We start from the raw sequence: 18,256 nt of genomic DNA, 5'->3' as shown, positions 1-18,256 counted from the left end.
TACAAAGAAAAAGCAGAGTCATGATGACATGTCCATATTTCACTTCGTGCTGCCTACAACAAATCACCCGGCAAGGCCCAACATTTCATCAGATATCGATGGACCCCCAATAAAACAGGCACCTCCCCACCATAAAGTAAGTGAAGCAAAAAGAGTAGAGACAGATGGGAGCAAGATACGGCAGGTGTGCGCGCTGAAATGGTTTTATGGCCTGTTGAGCCCTGATGCTATCTCGTTCGGCCACTGGGAGGGGAACTGACCTAACGAGTTCGGCCTGGGGCAATGTTTCCAACTTGCACAGGTCATAGGAAAGTCGATTAAGGAGTACGTGTCCTTGTGGAATTGAATTCAGCTGGATTAAGGCCTATGTAAAGGGCAACACATAAATGGAGGCGAAGGGTTTCAGAATGCAAATGACGATTTCGAGGCGAAATCGTCACTCGAATGTGCTGTAATTATATGTACATGGTGTGCTCGTCATTCTCGGTCTTTTGATACCAAATTCGTCATGTTTCGACGAAGTTTTAATTCTCGAGTCCAGAATGATTACATGAATCCAGAATCTTCAGAACCACAGTACTCTCTATAGCCTTTGAGTTTATAAAGATGGTCTTAGTTTTCTTTTTTAGTCCCGTCCTGCAGTTCATCGTAAATGTTTTAGAACAATTTACCACAAGGCCCAGACTACCCATAAAATTAACAAAGACATTAACCACTCTTTGGAGACTCAGCGGTGTGTGGGCAATTAGGGCTGCATCATCTGCATACAGGAGTGCCGGAATAGGACGGTTTGCCAGAACAGGTAAATCCTTGCACTCCTGTATCAATACGGATTCCAATTTATTTATGTATAGCGAAAAAAGGAACGGGCGAGAATACACCCTTGTCTTATTACTCTTCTGACCCTGAAGGGCTCTGTGCATTGACAATCCCTCCCAAATTGAACCCGTGCCCTTGTCCCTGAGTACAGCTGCCTCAAGGAAATAACAAATGAAGCGTTTACACCCATCTCCTTTAAAACCGACCAGAGCTTCTCGTGAAGACACAATCGAACGTCGCTGTTAAGTCGACAAACGTTACATACAGCCTTTCCCTTTTTGTATACTTTTCTAGTATGATATGTAGATTTAAGCACTGTTCTGTTGTGCCCAGTCTCTTGCCAAACCCATATTGTAAATCACTTAAAGTTGAGTGTTCCTCTGCCCACATTAGCAACCTATCTAACAAGATTCGTCCCACAATCTTGCTTGAAGAATTCATTAGTGAGATTGGGCGATAACACACTGGGTTTGCCCTGTCCCCTTTGTTGAAAATGGGCACTGCGATTGAATCATACCAGGTTGCTAAAAAGGCTTGTGAACAGCAAGCGTTAATAACCTGTGTAAGAAGTGGATCCCAGAGTGATAAATTAGACTTAAAAAGGTCCACTGGGATGCCGTCCGGTCCTGCCGCCTTCCCTTCAGAACTTAAATTAATGGTTGAGTTAACCTCTTTAAGGGTAACATCTATAAGTAAGTCTGGGGGAGTCAATGGATTCTTTATGTCGTCCAATCTTACAGGGGTTGCCTGCTCATCAGAACACGGATTAATATACAAATTGGAGTAATGTTGTATCCATCCGGGTTCACTGATGGCGATCTCTATGGTTGCTATATCGTTTCCAGCCAAAAATGTGCGTTAACCGCCTTCCAAAAGGTTGCGGGGTCCCGATTGACCGAGGCATCACGCAGGGCTTGCCAAGATTCCTCTCTAAACCCTAACTTTCTGTCTCTCAGGGCCTTCTTATATTCGCGTCTTGTCTCTCTAATATTGTCCTGTTTTTTTTCCCCGTCATGTAAGGATTTTTTTTGTTTGGAATAGGCCTTTGTGCAACTAGTATCAAATCAACCTTGAGTTTGTTTCATTTTCTTACTTCGGTTCATATGAAGTGTTTCCTTAATAAAACTTGAGATAACTAAAAAGTTATCTAAAATATCCTGACAAGATGATTTCTCATCTAGACAAGTTAAAAACATATCTTTACAATTAGATACCACCTTGCTAGTAAAAGCCTTTGGGTCCACCTTTTCCCACTTCAGTGCGTAACCGTTTTGTTTACTCAGAGAAATATTTTCTACAAGGTAGCTGGAATCTTTTCTAATTTTAGTACTCTTGGTATTCACCTTCACACCAATACTAATGGGGAATTGGTCACTCAACGCTACATTGTGTACAGTAAAATCTTTTAAACACACAGAGAATCTACTCGAGGCTAACACATAGTCAATGGTGGAAAAGGTCCCTCGACCATTAAAAGTGGGTTGGAAAGGAACCATAGGAACACATAAGTCATTAACGAACCCAAGATCAAAAGTAAACATAATATCATTCAAGAGGTCACCATAAGGAGTGTGTGGGAAATGAGCAAAACTAGAACCCTTTTCGTATGACATACCACATACTCCATTATTCATGTGATGGCACATCAGGGAGTTAAAATCCCCACCCCAGATGAGACATGTCTCCTTTAATGAACATGATTGTGCGTTACATAGATCACTATTCATTTTTCGCATTAATCCCTCAATCTGCTCAGATGAAGCATTATTATAAAAATTCAATAAGTTAATACTTAAAGCTTGATCTATATAAAAACTGATAATTTGGTAATACCGATCTGTAACATTAAAATCAATCTGTCTTAAATTCAAATAGTTTGAGATATAGGTACAAATGCCACCTTTCGCTTTTCCATGTGATGACGGAACTGCCAGCGTATGGAAGGTTTTGTACCCACAAATGTGTGTTGGTAATTTCGCCCATGTCTCTTGCAAGCTCAAGATGTCATACTTGCTCACAAAATCATACCATTGTATATTGGACACCTTTGTTTTTAAACCGACACATTCCAGAACGAAATGTATAAGTATCCTTTCCCCCACACCTTTGTTTTTCCCCCGCGTTCAGCTCCCTACATGGGTAATATTTCAGGTTGTACAATTGGGGAGGGGGCTGGAACAGCCAAAGGGTCTAAATCTAGGTCAATTACACACTCTATATTTGTTGACATAGTTATCTTAGGTGAAGAGGTATGGTCAATGTTGACCGACTTTGCCGTTCTTTGGCCCATTTCCTAACTAACTCACTCTTCTGATCATCTTAAATTCATTAAATAGTCTCTCAGTGAGGCCCATCCTTACTCCTATCCAGTGTAGAGCCGTATTCCTCTCCCTCTCCCACGTATCGTCCGCCCTATTTTGAAGTCTTGGAACATTAGTTAACACCACCACATAGGGTGTCGCTGCCGGTGGTAGGCCCAAACGTGTCGTATATCTCTCAGTCCCAATTATATTTGTATTACTGTCCACCGTTGGGCTATTCAATACTGAAAGGAATTCGGTCATATTAGGGGCTATAGAAGAAGCCATATGGGGGGCCACTGCATGTGCTGTATAAGCCCGAGGGGTATTCTGTGCAATATTATGTGAAGCGTGTATTGTGTTCATGGGATGGCCAGGATTATTGCCAATATTGCAATTACTCCTGCAATTGGAGAGATGTTGCCGCATACTAAATTATGGATGTTAAAGAACTTTTCCTAACTATGTTGACTAAAACCTACAGAGGGGTGCCCTGGAAACGATCAGTTATTTGAAGATCTGCCACTGAATCTGCAAACAGTCTCTTTGCAACGGTCGAGACTTTCCTGTCGGAACTATTTATTGTTTTCTCTCTAAAAGCAATGAATCTGTTTCGTTTAAGTTATTCCTTCATAGAACACTGCATTCTAGTTACATAAGGAGGAGAGGATGTGGTCGAAAGGCTAGAGGTTGTCGTGTCCCCACTCAGTTCCGAGGTACATCAATCGAAGACACAGGTTTGTTTGGTATACTTTCTTTATTGTATATTGTCGCAGCTGGTTACAGGCACGTCCGCCCTGCTTGCTGTCCTGGTCAGTCTCCCCTTCCTGCTCCTAACCGGATGTGGTGTCCGGTGACCTGGTCACCTCCCTCATGACCCACAGGGTCCTAGCGTCCTCCTGTCCTATCGCCCTATCTGTCGGGTCACGACATCTCCCCCTTTGTTGCAAACAAATGTTCATGGTACAGTTCTACTGATCAATTTCGTCCCATCACCCTTTACGGTATTTACTCCTTAGATAGATAAAGAGAGAGAGAGAGAGAGAGAGAGAGAGAGAGAGAGAGAGAGAGAGAGAGAGAGAGAGAGAGAGAGAGAGAGAGAGAGAGAGGTATAGTCCAGGTGTCTGGTTGACCCGTCTCTCCAGTTTCTGACTCCTACGTTTTACCACTTAGTCTCTTTTTCCCTTTGCATTCCTTTTCGGTCGCTGTTCTCTGCCATCGGCTTTTCTTCTGTTTGTCGGCTGTCCTCCTTCTGCTCTCCGCCTTGCCAGCCTCTCTTCGTCTACTTTTCACTCCTTGCTGTGTGCCCAGTGTCCTGGGCCAGCTGGCACTATCTCCCTTGGCTCCTCTCTTTCTCCGCCCATTCTTTGTTTTGTTTGTTCTTTCAGTTGTTCTTTTTCGTTCTCTTCCTCTTTCTCTGGTCCCTGCGTCTTCTCTTTGTTTGCTCTCAGTGCGTTTTTCATTTTTTTTTTGTCATATGTCATAGTTATGAGACTCATTGTTTGGGCGGTGCTATTGCACAGCAGACATGGTCCTGCGACATCGCCTTTCAGCACATGGATGTCCTCTTTGTTCTTCTTGTCTTTATACCTCAGTTCCTCTGTGAACTTTCCCAGGTTTGTTACTTCTTTCTTTGACCCCCAAGTGAAGATCTTCACCTTGGACACTCTCAGTGCCGGCTTTTCTTCCATCTTCTCATACTCTGATGCACACATGACATTGCATGTTGCACCACTGTCCAGTATAAACTCCGCCTCATGTGCTCCTACTCCTATCTTTGTCAAATCCGTCTTTTCTGGGGTGCTTCTGCCCCCACTCAGTTCTGTGTGAATCTCCGAGATGTGATATAGTCTTTCCACTTTCTCTTCTTCCTCTTCTTCGCCTGACTCTCGTGATGAACTTCTCCTTTCTCTGTCGACATACCTGGCGTGTCTTGTTGTCGACTCTTGTTGTCTTCCTGTTCTTCCTCTGTCATCTCTGAATGGTACGCCTTGGCACATGCTGGCGTAGTGGTTTCTTCCATTACATCTTTTGTATTCTGGCCAAACGCTGGGCACGGGCCTCTGTGTGGAAATTCCATTCCGCATCTGTAGCATGTTCCTTCAGGTTGTCTCCTCTCTTTTTGTTCCCTCCAGTCATTCTTCCACCGATCTGTGCGATATTTGTTTGTCATGAGGTGTGCGTTTTCGATTTCTACGTTCTTCCCTCTTTCCATTTCTTTGGCATGTTCCGTTGCTCTCGCCTCTGCTCTTGCTAGTGACAGGATGTTTTCCAATGAGGTCGGTTCTTTTAGTATTCTTGCCCTGAAGCCTGTGTCGCGACAGCCTTCTATGATTCGTAACCTTATTGCTTGTTCGTTATCGAATTTGTCGAACTCACAATGTGTCACCAGTTTTCTCAGCCTTGTTGCGAAGTCGTCTAGCGTTTCATCGACTTGTTGGCACGCAATAGTGAATGTATATCGTTCGAAGTCAACATTCCGTTGTGGGTCAAATTTGGCCGTTAGGCATTTCTTTAATTTCTCATATGTCTTTGTTTCTTCGGTAGGCAGTGTCACCAGCAGTTCTTCGACGTCATCCCCTGCTAAATTCAGTAATAATCCTAATTTCTTTCCGTCTGTTACATCTGTTGCTTCCATATATCTTTCAAACCGTCTGATCCACTTTTCCCACCTGATTCCTATTTGTGGCTCCGATAAGTTGACTGGCAGAGGCCTTCGGTATTGTGCGCTGGGTTTTGGGTCTGCCATTCTTGTCTTCTTGCGTTCTTATGCTCTTTCCTCTTTTTGTTCTGTCGCTGCTTTGTGTGTTCTTTTCTTTATTCCTTTTGTTTCTTTCCTTTTATCTTCTTCTTTTCCTTCACTTTTGCCTTTTGTGCGGTCTTTGTCTCTCCTTTCCTTGTTCTTCTTTTCTTTGTCTTTTTCTCTTTATTCTTTTACTGTTTCTTTTCTTTCTTTCTTTCCACTTTTCTTTGTCTTTTTCTTCTTTTGTGCGGTTTCTTGTTCTTTCCTCTTATTTATTTCTTGTCTTTCTATTAGTATTTTCTTTATTTCCTTTTTTGTCACTTTGTTTTCTTAAGTCTTTAGTTTCTTTTTCTCTTTTTCCTTTGTCCAGCCTTTATTTGCCGTCTTTGGCTTTGCCTGTGCTTTATTTCTTTCTTCCTCTTCAAATTCAGCACTTTGCCATTGCTCACGATCTTTTTCTGACTTCAAAATGGCCGCCCAGTCGTCCTGGCTTCCTATTGGCTTATTTGCCTGGCTCCAAGATGGCCGCCGATAGTCTCGCGGGACTTCACAGCCAATCCGATCGTTTCCTGACTCTAAAATGGCCGCCGGTGTTTTCCTGCTTGCTGATTGGCCCTCGCGCCTGACTCCAAGATGGCCACCGAGACTCTCGCGAGAGCTCGCGCCCTATCCTTTAAACTTCGCGCTTCTTTACGCGGCGCTTACCGGGACAATCGTGCTTCCTTTGCAGCGGTCGGGGTGGGCTCCCGCGTCGCTGCTCTTTCTTATCTCCGTGGATCCTTATACTTGCTGCAACTTCTCCTCTGAGCACGACGAGCTCCACGGTGCACTCCTGACGTGGAAAACGCTCTTCTAGTCCACGGGCACGCAGATGGATGATCCCGCCTCTCGTCGCCAGTTGTCGTGTCCCCACTCGGTTCCGAGGTACATCAATCGAAGACACAGGTTGGTTTGGTATACTTTCTTTATTGTATATTGTCGCAGCTGGTTACAGGCACGTCCGCCCTGCTTGCTGTCCTGGTCAGTCTCCCCTTCCTGCTCCTAACCGGATGTGGTGTCCGGTGACCTGGTCACCTCCCTCATGACCCACAGGGTCCTAGCGTCCTCCTGTCCTGTCGCCCTATCTGTCGGGTCACGACAGAGGTCAACCTTGAAGCTCAGGAACGGCGTTTGAGTCTCTGCAGGGACGCTCAACAACCTGTGATTCTGGGCAAATCACTTAATTTCACCGTGCCTAACAAAGAATGAATGTGTTCGTCTGTAACACAACTGTGCCTCATGTAAAGCGCTCTGATATCTTCAGGTCTGGTTGGCGCTGTACAGAACTCCCCACCCCCCCAAAAAAAAAGAGACAGATTTGGCCTTTTAGAGAAATCAAGTCTGTTTGGAAAGGTTTAGCACAGCATATGTATCTCTCATTATTGTGCTAGAAAAAAGGTTTGGTAAGGAAGGTTTTAAATACCATCTGAGCTAGTGACTCGTGGTACTAAACGTGCCTAAAATTTGTATGCCAGAAAAAGACATCAATAAGAATTCCAGTTATTGTGCTTACGGTGACACCACTTTTCTTCCACCACATTGTTAGTATGTGTGACTACACAAAATGTACTGATGAACTTAAAAGATCGTAATGTGATTTGGCGAGTTTGCTTGTTGTGGGCCTCTCAGTTACTGCTACGAGACAAAGGTATGAAGATGTCCACTTTTTTTCCTCTGTGTAGTGGGTGTTGATAATGACTTTAGGCAAATGATTTTCCTTCTGGTGTGCTCCATTGTTTCCTGAACGGGTAGTAGCAAATGTGTTGAGTGAGGGTCACAGACTGGAGTAGAGAGAATTAGAGGTGGGTGGGCTGAGATTCTTCTAAATAGATTTTTTTAGCAGATTTTATAGAGCGCGAACTCGACCCAAAGTTATTGGAGCGCTTTACATGAGCAGCAGTTACGTTACACAAGGACAAATTATTTTGTTGTTGTTTATTTTGCTAGGCACGGGGAGATTAAGTGATTTTGCCCAGAATCACAGGGTGTTGCGTAGACTCCGAGATTTGAAACTTGGTTTTCCAGCTCCAAAGTCGGCAGCTCTAGCCGTGAGACCACATCCTCTCCCCAATTATGATCCAGTTTGCCTTGCTCCACACAACGTTGGGCAGTAGTAGGGCTGCGCTGGGCAAAGGAATGGACAGGGGAAAAGTAGGGCGCTTTCCCCAGGTAGGCTTCAGGTCAAAAATTATGTTAAATAATCTTTGAGGCAAAACTAACAATGTCCAGTCCATCACCTGAACCAAAATATTGCTGCATCAAAGGTTCTAAATCACTAGCATGATATTTGTTGACTAAGAGCCATGACCGCAAGAGAGCTGCGATTTGCAGACACCTTTGACTGTGCCACAGACAATTCCAGGCTGCCCTGTGCTTGGCTAGCCAATGACTACTCCAGTCGTGGTCTACCTGTAACCCTCATTTGTAGAAGAACGAAGCCTACCAATATTTCTGCCATATTTGGAGGACCTGACTGAATAAAAGCATTGGGGAAGACAAATACATGAGTCCTTTTCTCTAGTGTTCAGCTTGGTAACATATTACACACCTTTTAGTCTGGAAAAGCTTTGACTATGGACAAGGTAGGCTAGGATTTTTATTTTACCTAGGTGAATAAAGCTAGCTCGACTGACATGGGAAATAATCAACATAATAATTTAGGTGCTAAGTCGGTTTAATGTGAGTCAATACCCTTTAATTGCTTGATATGAGCTCTGATTGTTCCATCAGTATTTTGAAGTAGCTGGAGAGTGGCACAAGATTCTTTATTTAAAAACAAATATGATTATTTAAGTCAGAATTGTTCAACATACAATAGCCACAAAAACTCAAAAACGTGGGATTTAGGCATAAAGATCAACAGAATAAGACTTAGAGGAATTACAGTTTTATTCATGATTTTAAATGTACACACTCCCAGCTAAAATGAATCAAAACATTTTCAGGAAGATAAACCTCTAGCTTTTGCCAGGGCTAACTAAGATTCATAGATCTGTTGGATGAGAGCACGTCATTCAACTGCATTAGGAAAGGCCATGGAGACCCAAGACCTTGCAATGCAAAGCCGGGTGCAAACCAACATTATCGTGGTTCAAAGATGTAGACCACCATCATATTCAAACTTGACACCCAAAATGATCTCCTTGGTGGAAATTATAACGGGACGGCCCAAGCAGTATGACATAAACTTAATTACCCTATCCCAGAATTCTTGTAAAACAGGACATAACACTAACATATGTACAATAATAATAATAATATAATATAATAATATAAAGGGTATTGTAACACGCTCTATTACTAAAAATAGTATCCTGGCGCGGGCGGTGAGACAGATTCAGAGGGCAGGAAGAGAATAGCATAATTAAAGAGTGGTACTAAACAGGTGAGTTTTCAGCCCCTTCTTAAAGGCCGTAATGGTCGGAGCGATCCTGAGGTGAAAAGGGAGAGCATTCCAAGCCCTAGAGGCCCTGACCAAAATGGACTAGCCACCTAATCGGGAGTACTTAAATCTAGGCACCGTCATTTGACAGTGATTGGCCGAGCGGAGACATCGATTAGGGATGTACAGGGCAAATCTTTTTCTCAGATAGACAGGACCGGTCAGATGGACCGCGCGAAAAGCAAGGACAAGAGTTTTAAACATAATCCGGTGGGCGACCGGGAGCCAGTGGAGGTTACGGAGACACGAGCGAACACTAGACCTCTTGGGCAGATTGAACAGAAGCCTTGCGGCCGCATTTTGGATGACCTGGAGACGTTGGATCAGATAGGCTGGTAGACCACAAAACAGACCCTACGCGTAGTCGAGCCTAGAAAGTATTAGGGCTCGCGAAACCGTCTCTTTCGCCTCTCTCGGAAGGAGGGGAAAAAACCTGCGTAGGGCTTTGAGGGTGGCAAAACAAACCCCCGTAAGTTTTTTAATATGGACTTCAAACTTAAGGTCATTCCCAAACCAAACTCCAAGGTTTTTTGCTGGACCACCGATGGATTTTGGACAGGGCAGGTCGCGAGGCCATAAAAGGTCACTGAATTTATCAGGAAAAGAGCCATAAAGGAGAACCTCAGACTTGTCTTCATTGCACTTGAGCTGGGCAAGCGCTAGCCAGCGGAAGACGGTTGAAAGGCAGAGTTGGACCGCCGATGAATCCAAATTGTCCTTTGGCCAAGTGAACAAAAGTTGGGTATCGTCGGCGTAGGCCATTATTTTGGTCCCCAGCTGTTCCGCGAGATAGATCAGGGGGGTTAAATAAACATTAAAAAGCAGGGGGCTCAAAGTAGACCCCTGAGGGACTCCTGTAGTGAGTTTTTTAGGAAGGGAGGCATAAGGAGGCATCCAGACCTGTTGCGTCCTATTGTCCAGAAAGGACGTCAGCCAGTTTAGTGCAGGGCCAGTAATGCCGACGGCCACCAGTGTAGTGAGGAGTAGAGAATGGGGCACCGTGTCGAAGGCGGCAGAGAGGTCCAATAAAATCAGAACTGCTCTGCCACCTCCGTCAAGGCACTCCCGAATAGCCTCCGACACTTCGACTAGCGCCGTTTCGGTGCTGTAGGCAGCCCGAAACCCAGACTGAGCTGGATGTAGTTCCTGGGAAGATTCAATAAAATTATCCAGCTGTTTAAAAGCAATCTTCTCACAGACCTTTGCTAAGGCAGGCAGTAATGAGATGGGTCGATAATTAGAAGGCACAGCCGGATCTAGCCCAGTCTTTTTTAGAAGCGGCAATAATTTGGCTTGCTTCCAGCAGAGTGGGACAGTTGCAGAGGAGAAAGAAAGATTAACAATCTGGGTGACCTCCTTGGCAACTGTTTCAACAACCTCCCCGAGGACCCTGGCTGGGCAGGGGTCGGAGGGCGACCCTGACTTCAAGGTCCCAAGGACTGTAGTAATGTCGGACTCAGTTGAAGGAGAAAAGATAGCAAACTGCTCAGCTGGCTTTGGCATAGTGAAGGGGGGGTACAAGGGGGGACCGAAAGCCGTCACAAACGGCGTGCAGGTCTTCTTGGATTTTAGCAATTTTATCTATAAAGAAGGAAGAGAGCTCTTCTCACCACTGCTCGGATAGGGGCAGCAAAGGTTGCGCGGCACATGGTGATAATAATAACAGCAGATAGATTACATTTAGCACATTTATTCATATCTGCAGTAGAATTAGCTCCCCATCGTGAGATTTTATCCACTTTATGATTTAGAAAGCAGATTGTTCGGAGCTTTTTCAATTTAAAATTTTTAGAGTAAACTGATATTAAATAGAAAAATGAATAGTGATACAGAGATATGCATGCAGGATCAAACATGGGTATAATTGCAGTATGTGAAATACATCCCCAGAAAGAAAATAAGCACCCCAGCCTTACTTGCCGCTGTCAGTCCGAATCGACATGCTCAGAATTACAATGTCCGTATGTACAATGAGAAGCATATCCAGTGCATAAAAGGAGAAACATTAGGAGACTGGAATACCCCTGGGGATCCTGAATTTCATTGGAGTTAGGTGGAGTTAGGTGGGGACTTTGGAGCCTGTTGCTTTGGTGCCCCCATGACTTCCTATATGGGTTCACTGCCGCTAATATCTATTGCTCACTGCTATGAGGAGATGGTAAGTAGCTGTATCCCATCACCCATCCCTCGGCCCCATCTTGCACCTCTGGAGTAGCAGTCAAATCATCAGCTGTGGAGAGGAGATATGATGTGAGCGGGCCCCATATATCCCTAGGCCTGGAGGTAATCGGGAGCAGCTCAGCGTAGGTGAGCGAGTGTTCTTGCCATGTTGCAAGGTCGTGTATCCATTCTTTGACCCCCTACCCAATTGACAGGCTAACCTGCATTTAGCTATCAGGAAGCCTAGGGCTAAAAACTTCTTATACACAGTATCAACATTATGTGTGTAGCCTACTAGAGCAATGTCCGGTGAGGCCTGTAAAGGCGTGTCTATAATTTTAGACATACCAGCAAACACTTGTAGCCAGTACCGCTGGATGGTCGGGCATAGCCAGACCAGATGAAGAAAGTCTGCTCCCTCGCCCCTGCACCTGGTGTAAGAAACTGGCTCTATGTATACTGCACCAAAGTGAGGTACAGTGTGTATAGAGTCCAAGGGTCTCCAGAGGTTTGGCAGAGGTTAAAGTTAGATAGAACCTTACTCTCTGAAGTGGTAGCTTGGTCGAGCAGTAAGGCAGTATCAGAGGACAGTGTTAAGCATTTGATGTACACTCAGTAAGCAAATGAATTCACACACTCAAGAACTGAACTTTAGGCCAATTGTTTTTATATACAAAAATATACTGTTGTTTATTGTTAGAACCTAGCAAACCTGACACAGGTAAGTATTAAATTACTTTTCAGAGATAAAATGCTATTGTTGAATACTTTCAAAATACAGTAGGACTTTGTATCGATTCGAGTTTACAGGGGTTGCAATGCAATGCACAAACTTAGTTGACTCAGTATATAGTAATCAATAGGCTTTTTCAGTAAAATGCAATTAAATTACTTTTCAGATTAATTTTACTAACTTAGGCCCTCATTAGGATAGCGGTTTTTCCGCATCCTCCGGGCCGGCGGAAGAGTCCGCCGGCCCGGAGGATGCGGAAAAACCGCTGCGGAGCCTTCACAGACCCCCCGCCAGATTAGGATGGCTGTGGGGTCAGGAAGACCGTCCGCAGCTTTTCCGCCGCGGTCGCTTTCCGACCGTGGCGGAAAAGCTCTAACATGTCTGGCGGTGTCTATCAGACACCGCCAGGCATATTAGGATGTCAGCATTTCTATGCCTTTCCACGGTGGCATTTCCGCCGTGAAAAGGCATACGAACTTTTGTTTGGGGGCCCGTTGCGGGCCCCCAGGGGTGAAGGGGGGTGGGGGGTGCACATGGGGGGTACCTATGGTACCCCCCTGCATTTGCGTGCACGAAGCGGCAGGCACCTCGAGGTGCCTGCCGCTTTGTGCATGCAAATGCACTGCTTTCATTTTTAACCTTGCGGCGGGTGCTGCTTGAAGCAGCACCCACCGCAATGTTAAAAATACAGGATGTGACCGCCAGGGTGGCGGTCACATCCTAATTGCACAGGAGGGACCGCCGCTGCCCCTGCGGACGGTCCCTCCAACTCTGGGGTGGCGGACGGACGCAGGTCCGTCCGCCATCCTAATCGACCCCACAGTGCTGGATCCTAGATTCAGCACCTGGGCATTTCCTAAAATCAGTTGAGTAAATGCGTTTTAGTTAGTTGTACGATTTTTAAAGAATACTCATGTATTTCAAAAGTTATTTCAAAAGTTGACACAAAAACTTTTTCACATAGAACCATCAATGTTATCCTATGGAAGGAAATTCAATTCGCTGGTAAGTTACTTTAACGTTACTTTTCTTACTCAGTGCTGGATACCTAGATTCAGCACTGGGACATTACCTGAAAACAGTTGAGAAAATGCATTTTGGTTATTTGTGTGAGTTTTAAGGAATATCCTTAGTTTTCAAAAGTCAACACTTTTTGGGAGAAAAAGTGTCAATGTAATTCAATGAGGAAAAACAGGTTATCGGTTTCGAGGTAAGTAATCGGTCTTTTGAGTTAGGGTTTTAGGGTTATACTCAGGGGTTTTCCAGGGTCAGTGATGCACTGTTGTTGCACCCTCAGTGGCACTCGGGCGGCCGGGTGCAGAGTGTTGAGGCCCAATATTATCCTATGGAGGATATGGGGACTCCGGTTGGTGGCATGCCGGCAAGCAGGCAACGGGGTTGTGGGAGCAAAGCTCCTAGGGTTTAGCTCAGGGCAAGTTGGGAACCAAGTTAGCACAAAAGGGGCACCCTCAGCGGCACTAGGGCACCGGGTGCAGGGTGCTGTTTTGGGGTCGGGTCAATGGAGATTCTCCGGGACAAGGAAACACTGCAGGCTCGGGGACGAGGATCTTCTAGGAGCGACCACCACTTCGAGGGGTAAGTTGGGATATTGAAGGATGGCTAGGCACCGCTAGGTTGGGCACACAAGGCCGTGGGGTGTCGGGTGCAAGGGTGCATTTGGACGTCGGATTTTCTTACCCGCTCTGGTCGCAGTAGGGGGGGTCCTCTGGATTGAGGCTGCAGGTGACATCAGGAGGCTTGAGGCAGGTCATGGGTTGCCGAATCTTGGGACAGGATCACACGGGGGGACCTCCTCCTGGTATTTTTCCACTCGAGCTCGGGCCGGGTGCGGCGGGTGCAGAGTGAGCTGGATTTGCAGTTCCTGGCTGGCACCAGTAGCTGCAGTTCAAACACGTCCGGTGTTCATGGGAAAAACAGCAGGAAAGTGAAGGCAGGCATGTCCTCCGGGGTTTGTGAGGCTACTGGCTGCTGGACATGCCAGGGTTTTCGCAGGAACAGGTACGAGAGGAGACAGGCCTGTAGGGCTGGGGCCAAGTCAGTGGGCGTCGTCCTCTTGTTAGCTCTGCACGGCTTTTCGTCCTTCTTTTCTTCTTTTCTTGTGGTTGCTGGATCTGAGGAAGGAAGATTCAGAGTGCCCCTAAATACTACATTTAGGGGTGTTACAGGTAGGTAAAGGGCAGGGACTAATGGGTCCCTTCCCTGGGGTGGGTACACCCCCTATTCTGCCACTCTCCAGTGGGAGAAGGGCAGGAGCCTGTCCCTGGTTGGCTCGGTCCCCCCATCCTCAAGATCGTGGGGACTCGAGGTTGTGCTTCACCTCGCCTCCCCCACCATAGGGGTGGAGTTTGCAGAGGTGGGCACACCTCTCTTCCTCACTTGCTTTTTCCGCCGAGTCTCCCACCCAAAGTGGGGGGTAGAACCAGTGGGGACTAGTTTCTGAAAGCAGCAAATGGTCTGGGTAGGCTCACAAAGTCGGCATGCCTTTGAAGCTTCTCCTTCGTAAACCCTGCCCATCCTGGGTGAGGAGGCTCGGCACCTCGTCCCAGGATGTGCATTGTTTCAGGCCCCCGAGAGCAGCAAGCTCTCGATCCAGGGGTCCAGAAACATGTTTGGTGGTGGCAGCCTAGGCAGCCACTCAGTCAGGTCACTGGAGGTTGGTCGAGTTTCAGGGGGCATCTCTAAGATGCCCTCTGTGGTGTATTTTACATTAAATCCCACACTGGAATCAGTGTGGGTTTAATGTGCTGAGAAGTTTGATACAAAACTTCTCAGTCTTCAGTGTAGCCATTACGGTGCTGTGGGGTTCGTAATGTCAAACTCTCAGGACCATATACTCTTAATGGCAGCACTGCACTTACAGTGCCCAGGAATGGACATGGGTACTGTACGGGTGCAGGGCTCATGCACCTGTACCCTCACCACTGGCATAGGGCACCCAGCTAGAGGGGTGACTGATGTATGCCAGGGCAGTGGTTTGTGGGCATGGCACACGGGGATGTATACTTTATGTAGTGAATATCCTGCACTTCTTTCTTTTTATAAACCAAATGGTTTTAACAATCTTATACACAAAAAAATTGTTTTTTGTAATCCTGGTGCTGTCCCTATTCACCGACTGGCTCCTGTCGGTTTCATCATGCTCCGCTATCCCAAACAGAACCTGTTTGTAAAGAGACGCACTGTACACTAGCCCCGAAGGTGCTAATTTTTAAATATTTTCTAACATGTAATCCAGATGGATTCTTCCTATTTTATCCAACATATAAACTTATCGTGTTCCTGTGATCTACACACGTTATTCAATGATAAACAATATGTGTCCACAAGCAATAAACAAATATTTCTTCAAAATTTCTTCTTTTATTCTTCTTTTCTTTTCTTTTCTTTTGCTTGAACTTCTTTGCTTAATTCATTACATCAAGAATTGCATACAACCTAATTCCCAATGCATTTCGGTAATTTATACCTTCTTCAGGGGGATACTACAATAGAATACATAATAAATCTCATCAATATGTTTGTAAATATAGCATATGCTTACATCAAGACAAACCAGTGCCAATTTTGTTTGTGTTTCAGAATAGTGTAGTGAACTTATGCCAAACTTATGAATCAAATAGTGAATCTGCTGAACCTTCCCTGAAGTGACATTAAAAAATATATCATGCATTAGTTCTTGCCGACCAACACCCTAGTGATATACCAAGTACTCTACAACCAACATGCCTCACTGACCTGTTGTGTACTCCTCAAGACATCTGCCGAAAAATAAATCCAATGTCAGACTCACGATAATGTAAAATGTGCCCTTTCACCTCCGTTCGTTAATACCTGCTCGTACCTTACCAATATAAAACGTGGTTCGCTGTAAAATGCTGAGTTCGATATTGTTCTAGCTTGACCTGTGTAAACTGTCAAAATAGAAATAAACACTACATGTAACCTCCATATGCCCACCGGTACGATCCAATACTATGTCACCACCAAACTTTTTCCTACCTTATTTCAACCCTCCTCACGGCTCACTCGCTCCTGTACTCTGTGCGATATCAGCATTTTGCTCTCCAAACCAGCTGAACCGGGCTTCCGCGTTCGCTCGTGTTACATAGCGTGTGACACGTTCATGGACCTCGAACACTGAAAACGGACTATTGTGCCATTGTAAAATATGGAGCTGCCATCTTAAAGCGGTCTATAATAATTCATGAAGCTAATGAATTATTATAGACCGCTTTAAGATGGCGGCGAATGAAGCGAGCGAACGCGGAAGCCCGGTTCAGCTGGTTTGGAGAGCAAAACGCTGATATCGCACAGAGTACAGGAGCGAGTGAGCCGTGAGGAGGGTTGAAATAAGGTAGGAAATAGTTTGGTGGTGACATAGTATTGGATCGTGCCGGTGGGCATATGGAGGTTACATATAGTGTTTATTTTTATTTTGACAGTTTACACAGGTCAAGCTAGAACAATATCGAAATCAGCATTTTACAGCAAACCACGTTTTATATTGGTAAGGTACGAGCAGGTATTAACGAACGGAGGTGAGAGGGCACATTTTACATTATCGTGAGTCTGACATTGGATTTATTTTTCGGCAGATGTCTTGAGGAGTACACAACAGGTCAGTGAGGCATGTTGGTTGTAGAGTACTTGGTATATCACTAGGGTGTTGGTCGGCAAGAACTAATGCATGATATATTTTTTAATGTCACTTCAGGGAAGGTTCAGCAGATTCACTATTTGATTCATAAGTTTGGCATAAGTTCACTACACTAATCTGAAACATACAAACAAAATTGGCACTGGTTTGTCTTGATGTAAGCATATGGTATATTTACAAACATATTGAGGAGATTTATTATGTATTCTATTGTAGTATTCCCCTGAAGAAGGTATAAATTACCGAAATGCATTGGGAATCAGGTTGTATGCAATTCATGATGTACTGAATTAAGCAAAGAAGTTTAAGCAAAAGAAAAGAAAAGAAAAGAAGAATAAAAGAAGAAATTTTGAAGGAATATTTGTTTATTGCTTGTGGACACATATTGTTTATCATTGAATAACGTGTGTAGATCACAGGAACACAATACGTTTATATGTTGGATAAAATAGGAAGAATCCATCTGGATTACATGTTAGAAAATATTTAAAAATTAGCACCTTCGGGGCTAGTGTACAGTGCGTCTCTTTACAAACAGGTTCTGTTTGGAATAGCGGACACAGGGATGTATGCCATGTCGACTCTTCACTTTGTTCTGCACCAAGACAAGCAGCCTGCAAAGACAATGTGTGAGTGTCAGGGTACAGGGTCTCAAATTGTGGCAAAATAAGTGCTGCAGCCCTTAGAGGCCTTCTCAGGTCACAGTGCCCTGGGTACCTATGGTACCATTTACCAGGGGCTGGCATGTGGCCAGAGATGCCAATTGGATTTAGGCTTTAATGCAGTTTTAGGGAAGGAGCATAGGCCCTGGGTACCTGATTAGCTGGAACCCAGGGCACACTCAGTCAATGAACATCAGCAATTCAGTAAAAAGTGGGGGATACCATGCAAGAAAGAGGGCACTTTCTCACTCCTGGATATATCATCCTCCCTGAGCTTGTATTTATGGAGCATGGCTGGAGTATAGTATAGCCTGTGTAGGAATTTATAATGAATGAGTCTCAACCGGCTGTTGGCTGTTATGGCCTCTGTCTGCTTGCAGCTTAATTCCCACTGTTCATCTGTCAGATGGTTCCCTAAGTCGTTGTCCCATTCATGACGGGCATTCAAAGCTCGAGGTGTCGTGGTGGGCCTCAGCAAGGCCTACCAGTGCTAGGGGTTCGCCCTTCTCTGCACAAAGTCCTCAGACCAATAGGAAAGCAGTTGGCACGGAAACTAGAATATAAAACAGAGTACTTTATTAACCTCATGAGGTGGAACTACATTCACACAACACCCTTCTGTAATGTAGGACGTAGCACCCTGAACTGAAGGAACATGGTCCTTTTATACCCACATTCAA

The sequence above is a fragment of the Lissotriton helveticus genome, chromosome 12 (assembly GCF_964261635.1).
Source record: "Lissotriton helveticus chromosome 12, aLisHel1.1, whole genome shotgun sequence".
In the NCBI taxonomy this organism is placed as follows: Eukaryota; Metazoa; Chordata; class Amphibia; order Caudata; family Salamandridae; genus Lissotriton; species Lissotriton helveticus.
This window is presented reverse-complemented; position numbering follows the sequence as displayed.